Source organism: Porites lutea, chromosome 4 (genome assembly GCF_958299795.1).
Source record: "Porites lutea chromosome 4, jaPorLute2.1, whole genome shotgun sequence".
NCBI classification, from domain to species: Eukaryota; Metazoa; Cnidaria; class Anthozoa; order Scleractinia; family Poritidae; genus Porites; species Porites lutea.
The window spans coordinates 44,551,054-44,562,701 of record NC_133204.1 but is presented as its reverse complement, the minus strand read 5'-3'; positions in this window follow the sequence as shown (position 1 = coordinate 44,562,701).

Sequence of the window (11,648 nt, the reverse complement as noted above, 5' to 3'; positions counted from 1 at the left end):
ATACCTTTCGGGATTGCCGCGTGCAAGTTTTCCGGCAACCTTTCTCGAAATAGCTGTATATGGTACCTTATGGGCCAAATTTCAGCCTGATCAGTTCTTAATCCATTTGTTTTTATATGCGGGTTTTTACTGTATTTCCGGTCGTCGCTTCTCTCTGTGTTCGCAGGCTAGCGAATTTCGCTTTAAAATTCTGTCTTGGGTAGATTTGTGTCTCTAAACTGGTGCTTTGTACGTAAAACTTCTTGGAGATGGATGATCGCGTCAGTGTTGTTGGAGGTTTTTTCAGCTTCTGATTTAAGCAGAAAAAAATATACAAGAGGTACAGAGAGGCTCTACTACGTACCTTCAACCGTCAGAGTCACCATGTAGGAAGCTTGTATTAATCCAGAACTATTTATAACCTCACACTTGTAAACTCCTGCGTCGCCTTGTTGAATTGAGTTGATGAGCAAGCTCGTGCCATATCCAGCGGTTTTTGTTTGAAGTATGGCTCCTTCTTTACTCCAACGCACTGTTTTGCCTTCAAGAGCATCACATTTCAGCTCCACAGTTTCTCCCAGGTGAGCAGTTTGGTTGGAACTCGATCGCCCTTTGCAGAAAGGTGTAATAATAACGTTAAACAGGGGCGGATCTAGGGGGAGGGTGCGGGGGGTGCGCACCCCCCCCCCCCCCCCGAGATGACCTGCGGTTTTCTAATACAGCTGGTATTCTGCAAAAAAAATCTATGTGGTTTATTGGTGTTGAAGTAGAGCAAGAGACGAGTGCACCCCCTCCTAAAAAAAATCCTGGATCCGCCCCTGTTAAAAATTGCTTGACCTTTGAACATTAGGTTAATTTTTCCTGAGTATGTGCCGCTGGTGATGAAGATGGTCATGATGATGATAATGATGATGATAGTGATGATAGTACAGGTGACGTGATGATGATAATGATGATGGTGATGACATGACAAGGGATAGCAAACTAAGATTGTGAATGCTGTAACTACGTTGTCTTAATTAAGGCCGACTGACTTCATAACCTCTCTCTCCATTAACAGACACTGAGATTGAATCAATTTGAAATGGTTTGAATAAATTTTCATCTTTATCAATATCGTCGTCTATTGTGATCGCAACCACGTAATTGTTTTGGTAAGGTTAGTAAGGCTCATACCTATTGCAGAACAAAGATTTTTAGCTTCGTCAATTTCTTGCTCTGTGAGAACACGATCGTAAAGCTGAACGCAGGAAATCCTTCCTTTGAAATTTTCTGAATTTCCTGAAAAAGCTCCCATGATTACATTTAGTTGAGTCGATATCTCAACAGGCTCCTCTATCCACTTCCCATTCTCTTTACTTCCATTTATCCAAATTCTTAATTCACCGCTTGTGAAATTGAACGTGGTACCAACGAAGTGCCATGTTCTTGGCTCTAGAATTTTGCTGGTCGTCATTTTTATGCTTGTAAAGTTGTCACTTCTTCGAAGGATAGTGCAAAAACGGTCGTTGTCGTTGATCGAGAAACGTACCCCAAACCCAAAATCTTGTTGAGCGAAATAAAAAATCGATCCTTTCTCTTGTTCATGATAAATCCAGGCCAAGAAAGTCATTGAATATCTTGTATCCAGGCCTCCATTATTCGGAAACTCGATGAAGCTGTTGTCGTTTCCCGAAAATTGGTACGAGCCTCCAGTACCACCGTCAGGACCTGGGGCCAGCTGCACGTCACCTGGTATTCCAGGGGGATTGGAACTGAGGCTAATATCTGTTGTTTCATATTGTCCATTTAGAGGAAAAAATGCCGTGGGTCTGAAGGGAACTGTGGTATGAAAGTATTCAGAGATTTAGGACAACATACACCAAGAGTAATGTAAAATCAATTAGTGTCTCATAACTTCAACCCTTTACTTGCAAACTTTTATTTCTACAATCTTCTTTCATAAAATTCACTTGAGTATGAGCTTATTTTGTTATTGTTTTCAGAAAATTAAGGAAAGATTTAGTCGTCGCTTACAGGAGTGATGCGCTATCAAAACCATTTGGCAATCAAATGACAGCTAATTACAGTACACTGAGGGCTCTTTTTATCTATCAGTTTAAAAAATTTGTGTTTAAATGTAACTTGTTTTTCTGTGTAGAAAGGGGGAGGGGAAACGGTGGTAAGGTCAAAACACATTCGGACCACTGATAGTTTCATTATTCACTACACAAGCCAATTCGTAAGCCTATTCTTCTCTCTATAATTTCATCCCACCATTCTTTGTCTCCAGTGAATTGTAAAGATGATGATAGAAGCATATACAAAGACGCTTTATTTTATTGCAGATTTCTCTGAATGCCACGACTGAGCACACTAAAGTTGGTAATGCGGACGCAGCATGAGGGAGGAGGGGGTGTGGGCATGAATGTATGTGATATGTGAAAGTAGTCATGCGGTGCTAACCTTTTTTCCTGCAAATTCCTTTGGCAGCATGAACTTCATTTTCTGTCAAAGATTTGTTATACACTTGCATGCAACATATTCTTCCCTTAAAAAATCTGTTATCTCCAGATTTCACACCCATTCTGGCGGCTCCCATGGTATCTATCTCCATTGAACCAATATCTTGTCTGTCATATACTCTGCCATCGATCCAGAGTTTATGCACCCCAGAGTCATAATCATATGACGTACCAACAAAATACCACTTGTTACGTGACCATGTTTTGCTTGTAAAAGCTGGTTGCGAAACACCTTCTCTTGATACAATGCGAGCAAACAGCTTATCTATAGTGATCCAGAAGTGAACGGCCCAGCTACTACCTTTATAATAATTCCAGATCGGACCGTCACCATTTTCAGGATACACCCAAGCAAGAAGTGTAAGTGACTTTCTCGTGTCCAATCCTCCATTGTTTGGAAACTCGATGTAGCTGAATGAATTCCCAGAGAACTGATACGAGCCATCTGGCTCGCCATAAGGACCTGGAGCGAGCTGAACATCAGAGGCAATGCCTGCTGAATTTTGACTGGAGCTCAAGTCGTGGGTACCGAATTTTCCGTTCAGTGGATACAAAGCTGTTGGAATGGGTGGATCTGAAAAGAATATGAGCTTTTACTATTATTATTATTATTATTATTATTATTATTATTATTATTATTATTGTTATTATTATTATCATCATTATCATCATCATAATCATTATCTCTTTGACTATCATTTTTATTATCATCATGAAAGGGGCTCCCCTCATAATTATCAATATCAGTATTTATCTTTTATTTTTAATGCGGTTTTATTTCGGAGCAAGGAGCTCTCCATCATCTGCATAGGAGCTATGCGACATGAAAGGAAATCTATATTGGTATTATTTGAAAATACTAATCAGTTTACAAAATTAACAAAAATCTAAACTTCTGAAAACCCCGGGGACGAGGTTTTTTCCCTCCCTAAGGTACATTTAAGGGCCTGTTTACATGAAGGCCGGGGACCCCAGGTAGGTGAGGTAACATGTGGCGGGTCACCCCACCTATCATGTAAACGTGATCACATTTAAATTAGAGATTATATGGACAGGCGGGTTACCCCACCTAAGGGGGTTAGCTCACCTACCTGGGGTCCCCCACCTCCATGTAAACAGGTCCTTAAAAACCAAAATGACCGCCCGTTATAGCAAGCGCTCGATCGCGACGTTGTTGCAAGAAAATGTAGAACTGCAAAGATTCTAGGCAACCTCGCTAATTAACAAAAGAAAGACCTGCGCCAGGAACAAGATTAGCCGTTGTTATATTTGATTTCCGATAGCTTATAGCAAACTAGTTACAGATACGTGAATAACGCTTGTCTTTTCCGTGTGTTTTTGATACTAGATAACAGAAAAAACACTATTAAATCATCCTTGAAAAGTGGCCAAATAATGCGAGGAAACGGGTTCCCCCACTAATGATTATTAGCACGTAACCTAGGGGATGATTTCAAGCAAAAAGCATTAAACTCTGAATACGTTTCTGATATATACTGGGCGCGATCCATTCAACCAAAATTCCAACCGGTCCGACCGGGAAAAGTGGTCCACCTCAAAAGGTAGACCCGTTTTTTCGAAACTTTTCCGGTTGGACCGAACCGATCCATTGAGTTTTGGACCGAAATTTCCGGAGATTTTGGTTGAATGGATCGCGCCCACTGAGACTAATTAAGAACGAAACTACCGGTAATTTCAAAAGGAAGCGTAATTGACATAAAAAAAGGCTTCTCCAAAAACATACAGTTCTGAATTTCTAACAACATAAACTATCGAAGAGGACTCTTTGCAAAACAAAACGAAAGCGATCACAGCGACTGACGAATCCCACAAATGCTCGTGCGCCTCTATACCAGGCCGTCAAATTTTTCCCATCAAGAAAAATTTACGTATCCCAAGGGCTTGACTGGGCGTTTCCCTCTTTTTAACATTGTCCCCTTTTCGTTTCAAGGTCTCTCATTCGTCAGAAATTACATACTTCGTATGTTTTCTTTAGTTTTACATCAGCAGACGTAATAACGTTTTGAGAACAATGCGTTTACGGTTCGCTGAACATAATTATTTTGTTCTCCGTTTTTGACGGCATTTGTGATTTCCACAGATGCATGTTTCAGCTGACCCATCTAACGTTTCTCATTTGTTATTTTACCTGGAATGCAGCCATAGAAGTCCATTCTCATCGAAATGTGATTGTTCCACGTGACAGGAAGTAAACGGATATAGAGGGCGGTGATTGGTGGATTGAGTAGATTGGTAACCACGGTCCCTCTATCTGTATTGCCAACCAATATCTAAAAAAGTTCCGTAGAAGTAGCTGAAACTTAACTATTGTTGAATGAGATTGAGTATGATGTGAATAATTACAGTCGAAGGTCTAGTTACGACCACCTTTGTGAAACCTCATTTGAACTGGGACTTATTTGTAATGATAAGTTCTCGTAAGCGACCGGGATCTGGGATTACCCAACTGGAATTTTCTTTAGTTTTTAAGCTCTCGTAGGCGACCACTCAAGAGTCTTATTTAAAATCTTCTAATGTAGATCAGCTCATTCTTGCACTAATATTTAGATTTTGGGTTATTTTGGTCTGAGAAATTGGATGTAAAGTTTAGCCTTGTCTATATCAGATATGAAGACACTCATTAGGCATTAATTTCTTTCGGTTTCTCTTGAATTATTATGAATTATTAATGATTGAAGCTCTCGTAAGCGACCACCGTTGTTTTACCATGCGGTCGCTTAGGAAAGCTTATTCTCGTAAGCGACCAGCTTTAGCTACGACCACTTTTTTGAATTTCCGAGGTGGTCGCTTACGAGTGCTTCCACAGTGTACAGATCGAAGAGAATGATATCCACAGAGGTCAAAGGCTGGCTACGTTATGAAGAATTTTCCGCGGGATTCGAGCCAATCAGAAAGGGCGAAATATTGGGAATGAATATTAAATGCAAATAATACATGAAATTTTGGCGACACGTTAATTTCGCGATTTGATTTGATTTCATTTGCCGTGATGGGATGTACCCTTTGCAGATTATATCTACGATTAGAATTAGAATTACAGTCAACTCTTTCTGAGACGGACAACTTCTGGACCTGCAGTATGTGTCCGTCTTAGAGAGATGTCCGTCTTAAGGAGAGTCAAATAGAGGAAGTAAAGAAAGGCAGGGACCAACTCTGAGTGTCCGTTTTACGGAGGTGTCCGTCCTATAGAGGTGCCCGTTAAGAGAGAGTAGACTGTAGATGGTTTTCATATTTCGCGACACTTAAATTTTGCCAATTTCCAACAAATTTTGGGTTGAGAGTCACTTTAAATTCGCGTTTTTGAGCAAGATACCGAGAGATGTAATTGAACTTTTATTTAATCAAATAAAACGGATCTTTCTACCCTTCCTCAAAGGTAGTTTGCTTGCTTTACCTACGCACCTTTGTTAAAAAGGTCTGAAAAGCTAAAATGGTAACTATCTAGCCTTCACCTGGACAATACTGTTTTTCTAGGAACTCCTTAGCCTAAGAAAACAGCCGGCATTTCGAGACACTCGCCTCTGGTGTCCCCGTGAAACGACGTCTGAGTACTATACTACTGAAGACGCGTCACTACCAAGATGTCGGTTATTCTTTGGCTGAAAATTTGCTTCATCCAATCAGAGGCACTACCCAGATCCGGGTCTTGACGCGCGTGATCAGTATGGAATTTCTGAGCTCGTTTCCCAGACTTCATTTCGAGGGTAAACCAGTGGTGGTGTCCCCAAATGACGGCTGCTTTTTTTCTCAGGCTACAAACTTCTACTCACCCAGTTGTAAGGGCAATCCTGGTAAAAAGATATCTAAGACTTTATGATCGATGCCTTCTTGCGAAAAGGAAAAAAGCCGGAAGCCGCCCATAATTAAAACATGGTAGAAAGTTTGAAAGATACTAACCGACAAGTGCTTATTAGTTTGATACCGCCTGAAAGACAGTCCATCTGAGGAATAATTCAAAGAGTAGCTCTTCACCCACTGGTTATAACTTGTGTGTCGTCCTTGTGTAGACACAGCTCTGATAATAACTCTTTGTCCGAATTTTACCTGAATCCACTGGAATACGTCGTTACTTCCGGCGGCCCAGAAGGTATGACTGTGTAACCTAAACAACGGATACATATCACTTTAAGTACAACTTGAATATGCACACGCATATGACTTAAACTAGCAGTAACCGACGGTTAGTGTAGAGTACATCCAGGACTTCCCTAGCGCGGAAAGTCTGGGGACAAGTGACTTGTCGGAGTTGTGTTTCGTACTGTAGCGTTGAGCTACGTAGTGCTCGTGTTTACTAGACAATATGGCCTCGGTGGCCCGTTAGAAATACTACAGTTAGGAGGTGCGGGCGAACATGTGTTTTTACCTTAGAGATGTGTTTAATGAAAACCGCTTTCATAATTGCGTACGTGAATCCTTAACATCCCATCAGAATCTCAAGTAAGACCAAAATTTGCTATCTATATCCCCAGTTATCCCTGTCCACTTCGTATGGAAGTACCTCCAGGGATCGGATGTTACTGGATGATATTGGATTTGGTTCTGATGAGCTTTTTTTCTTTCATTCAACGTAAATTTTGCTTTGGTCACGTTTAAACAACTTTGACATCACGTTTGACTTCGGTGTTAGGCGCGTGCCCTCGCAAACGCTTTTAATATGAATGGCTTTTTGACAAGCACGTGCCGCTGACGTGTGTTTCACAATAGATCACAATAAAAACACTACATTTTCTGGCTTAAACTACTAAACTACTACTAACTAAATTTTACTGCTACTACTACTAACTAAATTTGAACTCGGGGCCTCCGAATATTTACAGCGCTCTAACCGCTTGGTCACGCTGCCTCCGCTAGCAAAAAATATTAAAGTAAACTGAATCAAAACCAATACAGCTTACTATTTCCAGCGTGATTTTAATTCAACACACGCTGTAGTTTTGTTCTGTGTTGATGAAATAACATCCCGTGCCGCTTTTGTGGAACAAACAAATTAAATTCCAAAGAAATGTGCAAATAGCAAACCTGGCAAAGGCTGGCTTATATGTAGAATGCCATGAAGAAGCCGTAATATCAGAATCTGGAATTTTGTTAGTTTCCATCCCGAGGCTATCCATGCACATAGGGCCAACAGCTGACGTGAAACCTTAAATTAAAAAAGACAATAAAATTAAGCAGATGATTAAGTAGCAGTGTATTGTGAGATGCTAAAAAGCAGTGGGCGCTACAACGAACAGCACTTAGTGAAGACAATCAAAGGAACCAAGGGCAATTGACAAAATTTATAGTAGACATGTATATTTAACATGTTTTTGAGAAGATAACTGGCCACTCAAAATAAAAGGTACACAGTGCTTAAGACTAACGTTACGATGTAAACACTTATTTTGCAAGCACGCCCGTAAAATGCCCCGATAGGGTGGATTTAATTGCAGCATACAATTCATAAATACATTCGAGGAATCTTTTGTCTTCGTCACGTTCTTTTTACATGTTTTAATAGGTTACGTAGTCTGCACAACAGGCGCTTTATGAGCCAAGCCACAAGGCGAACGCGACATTTCGCGCGAAGTGCGAGACCGGCGTTCACCTCGCATGGCGAGGTGCCCATGCAGGCCTAGTGACACAACAAGTGTACTGAGAGGGCGGATGTAAAGATTTTTCCCGCGAAAAGGGACTGTTAAAGCGATATTACTGGGAGAATTATCCAAGCATATTTTATAGATAAGAAAATTATGTAAAAGTACCCTCACAGTGATGCACAAAATTTGATTCTAAAATAAAGAGCAGTATATGTGTAGTAAAACACCAATTCGTTCTCCGAGGTGGGGGACATACCATAATCAATGGCTTTGGAATAGGAAAATATCCAAGGATTTTATAAAAATAGAAACAAAGCATGTTCTGTTTTTTTTTTTTTCACTTATTGACAAGACTTAAATTTAGCTTGAAAGACTAGGCCTAATTTTTCTTACTTTTACTCTGCTGAATTTTCAAGTCTTTTTGTGGCATGTGCAAATCTAAGCTTGCTGATAGGAAACTCTCTACTTAAAGTAGCAGTATGGTGTAACTTAGGAAATTTCAGCTACTTTGATCTGGCCACCAAATTAAGTCAACCAAGAAGAAACACAACGCTTAAAATATTATTGAAAAAGGCATTTATACACACAGTAAAGGGACAGCCAGTAAGTGCCTTACCTTGCCTACAACCATAAAGCTCAAGCCGCATAGAATTGTGTCCATACCATGTTAAAGGGAACACTCTCAGAAATCGAGCGAAGATAGGCCTCGTGAAAGTTCTAGAAACAATAGTGTTTCGGTCAGCGTTTCCCTCGAATACCTAGTAAGATTCAAACAATTAAATGTTATGACCACATCTCTGTTTGAATTTGTTGAAATAGTGCGCTTTTAAAAATATCTCCGAGGCTTGATTACTCCTGTTTATTGCAATAGTGAATCATCATCAGCAGCCATATTGTAAGTTCACGTATGACACTGGCACAAAAAGAATACAAGAGGAGACATGACAGTGTGGCTAGAGCCATCCATGGGGATGTGGGTTTGAGAAATGAACGGGTGGTATGACCATGTCCCGGAAATTGTGCTCAGTGAAAATGACGATTATGAACATTTGTGGGACTTCAGTATCCCACAAGACCATGAAATTGAGGCCAAGACTAGAGTTGGTGATCATTAACAAGAGAGACAAGAGCTGTCAAGATATGGAAGTGGCAATTCCAAAGGATGGACCGGGGTGAGAGAAAAGGAAGATGGGAAAGCTAAAAAATATCAAGATCTTTTTTAGAAGTTCGAAAACTGAAGAATGTAATGGGGGGCATTAGGATCAGTACCAATGAATTTTCTGCGTTTTCCTAATGACTTATAAAAATTTAACGCTGAGCATATGTAAATTTTATGAATCTTCAGTGCTTCTGAATTATAATTCATTATTCATTCATACATTCTCAGTCTAATCAGCATAGTTTACTTCATTTACCCTTGATAAAAAGATCAGATTTTGTATTAAGTAATGGTCCGCGGTAAACTAAGCAGGCACATTGCAAAACCGATTAAAGGGTGTTAACTTTTAATCATTTTAGTTACCTCATTTAGTGGCTGACAGAACCCATCTAGTTTTTGACCGTGGCAAATGGTGTATGACGTCACCCACTGATCTCCGTCCTGTCTTCCTTGTGTGGCGATTGCTGTCACCTTGGTGATCTTTCGTAAATTAATCTGTCAGAAATAAGAGGGCGCTCTTGTTTAGAAATGGAAATCTGCGCTGTTCAGACAAAGGGTAAAAAATAAGAACAAAACAAAACAAAAGATTCTTTATCATAAATTCGCTTAATTCAGGTTGCACCTTGAAAAGAAAATCAATAAAGGGCTTGCAACCGTTAAAGTCGCTCATGCTCATTTTTCAAGAGAAAAAACTGAAAGAAGGATTACTTTCCCTCCGCTATTTACACAAATTTAGAGCTCCTACCAGTTGATGCTTGGGTGTACGGAAAAAATATGAACTTAAAAAGAGCGTTGTAGAAACTGATTTGCTGCGTTTTTAGCTGTTTTTACTGTCGAACAAGGTGAATGTATCGTCAACGTATCGGAACCAAATAGAAGGGCGATCGTTGTTGTTTTAACTCCATTCCTCCTCAAAATGACACATAGATATATTGGCCAAAACAGGAAGGGCTCTGCTTTAGGCCCTGTTTTGGCCAATATTTTTATGTGTCATTTTGACGAGAATCGGAGCTAAAAAACGACGCTCGCCCTTCTATTTGGTTCTTTGTTCGACAGTTAACTGACTCAGACAATTATTTTCTACATTACCTCAATAACTGTCATGCAAATATCAAGTACACTAAAAAGAGCTTCTCGTAATTGAGTACCGTTTCACTGTTTAAGCAGCACCGATACCTGAATCCATTCCCCTACGATTCTGTAATGAGCACTCCAAGCGCCCATGTACTGGTAATAGTCCGACCTCACTAAGTTTAGCCTGGCGAGACGAGGACCATGGTCCCAGCCAGGATGCTCCGAGGAGGCAGTTAGATCCGAATCTGAAATGGTCTTGTCTTCCATGCCAAGAGGAGTGTTGCATTCGTCTTAAAAATAATGAAAACAAATCTTAAAAGATATCTGACTTATCAAAGCAAATTTGTCTTGAGACATGATCCTTTTTTTCAGTATTTCCGTCTATTTCTCGATTAAACCCCGGTCTTCGAATAAACACCGGATCTTGAAGGGAATTTTGTGACGAAACGCCTCAGGAGTTTATTTGTAGTACTGACTTAGGGTGTAAAGACAAGATACACGTTTGTCAAGAAAAATGACCAGAAAAGCTTTTCTCCAGAAACAGGAGGCCAGAACAAACTGCAGATTGAAACAAACACACGGTTCACAAGGCCAAGTTTAAATTAAACACCAGGGGCGTAATTAATTAAGAAATACGGTGAGTTGGTTTAAGAATGTCTACAGTCGAACCTCTCACGGCAGGTGGTCGTTTATGAAAGGATTTGAACAATTAAGGTTTGGCTCGGAAAAATTTTTAGTGCTCTGGATTTGTGGAACTGACTTATGGGAGGTAGTCGCCATGAAGGTTTGGCTGTATTTCAGTCTAGTAAGTTGTTTTAATAGCGACTAGTTCGTCGTGGGGAAGGCACCCACAAACTGGCAACAACCCCGCAATGTCTCAGACATAATTATGGTAAAAACGCGCGACCAAGAAATATTCTAGTCACCAAAAATCCTAATTTTCTAAAGCAAGGCGACACCCAGAACATCACCGAAATTAAGTAGGTTAGCAACTGGAAACAGTTTATTTGTAAAACGTCCCCTCGATCCGATTAAAGATATTTTGAATTTGCCTTTCGTTGAAAAAAATTCGTTAGGGGGTATGATTTATCAGGTCAGTCCAAAATGCGAAAGGATCTTTATGCAGTGGGTGATATTCCCTTCCTAAAATATATAATCTTCACTAAAATAATATTTAGCTATACGTAAAAGGCTACTCGCAATTTCCTTTAAAAAGTGTTGAAATAACGGTTATAGTGTTTGAATTCGCTAAATTCAGTTACTTATAAAAGAAAAACACCTTTTGTTGGGTTACAGTGCTAATCCTCGAATATAGCTTGACAAGTCGTAGCTGTT